Here is a 1,274-nt window from a genome sequence, read left to right as displayed (position 1 = left end):
ACTCCAGACCCGAACTCTTCCTACCCCTCAGCTTCTATCCAGTTGCGCCCTTTTTCCCCAGAGTGCACTCTCTGCAGAGAATCGCACGCCATTCTGGACCACATCCTCTTCGGCTGCCCTGCCGATCTTCCCCCGCTGGGACAGCCCGCCATCGGTACATGGGGGAATGGGAGGCCCTTCTTGCGTCATTCGCAACTTCGCTGTGTGAACCGGGATGCCAGTGCCATGGCCCTACATGGCCTGGACACATGCGCGTTATGTGAGGGCTGTGCAGTGGCCCTGAGACCTTTCATGATCCAAACTAGCTTGCATAATAGTTTTCCACCCATCCATCCATCCATCCATCCATCCATCCATCCATCCATCCATCCATCCATCCATCCATCCATCCATCCATCAATCCATCCATGCATCTTCAGTCATTACAGGGCTGACGCCAGCAGCTTACACCTCCTCGCTGCTGCACGAGATAAAAACGGCTGCGGCTTAGCTAAGCTAACCCTGGCCGTGCTAGCGAAACTAGCCAGACACAGCACTTCCAGAGGCTCTAGAGACACTGGACAGAGACCGCACCCAACCTGCAACCCTCACGTGGCAGTTAGTGGATTGCTGACCTCATGAGCGCTGCGGCCACTTCCTGCAGCGCCACGTGTCTGCAGCGCCACAATTTTTTTTTTTTTTGGGGGGGGGGGCTGCTCTGAGCGCGCGGAGCGAGAGTACGTGCCGCGCATCGGCTCCGCCAACTTTTGGCTGGAGCCACGGAATTTAGGCCGGAACCCTATCAACACAGCTGCGTCTGTTTTCGAGAACCTGACCGTTACCTGTGGATACCACTCGCACGCAGGTGGGGCTACATTTAGGCCTTTTAGCCCCGCCGCGGTGGCTCAGTGGTTACAGCGCTCGGCTACTGACCGAAAGACGCGGGTTCGATCCCGGCCGCGGCGGCCGAATTTCGATGGAGAAATTCTAGAGGCCCGTGTGTACTGTGCGATGTCAGTGCACTTTAAAGAACCCCATGTGGTCGAAATTTCCGGAGCCCTCTACTACGGCGTCCCTCATAGCCTGAGTCGCTCTGGGAAGGAAAGCCCCAATAAAACAAAAACAAATAGGCCTTTTAGGGCCGATCTTCACTTGGGTATCATGGCTGCGGCACACCTACGCCGGCGCCAGACCATGAGTGAGTCGCCGACCCGCGGCAAGATGGCTTCCCCAAACCTACAACGTGGTTACCACCCGGACGATATGTCCTGGTCCGAGGTTCCAGCAAATCCAGC

At 56.9% G+C, this 1,274-nt stretch overlaps 1 non-coding gene across 1 annotated transcript; it reads left to right on the top strand.

Moving 5' to 3' along the window:
• The first annotated feature begins 873 nt into the window (after positions 1–873).
• Positions 874–944, top strand: TRNAS-ACU (transfer RNA serine (anticodon ACU)). The gene has a single exon. It is a non-coding gene; the product is annotated as a tRNA-Ser (tRNA).
• Positions 945–1,274: the final 330 nt, after the last annotated feature.

This window comes from Amblyomma mixtum, chromosome 8, assembly GCF_055824585.1.
Source record: "Amblyomma mixtum isolate Tamu chromosome 8, ASM5582458v1, whole genome shotgun sequence".
Taxonomy (NCBI): Eukaryota; Metazoa; Arthropoda; class Arachnida; order Ixodida; family Ixodidae; genus Amblyomma; species Amblyomma mixtum.
This window is presented reverse-complemented; position numbering and strand designations above follow the sequence as displayed.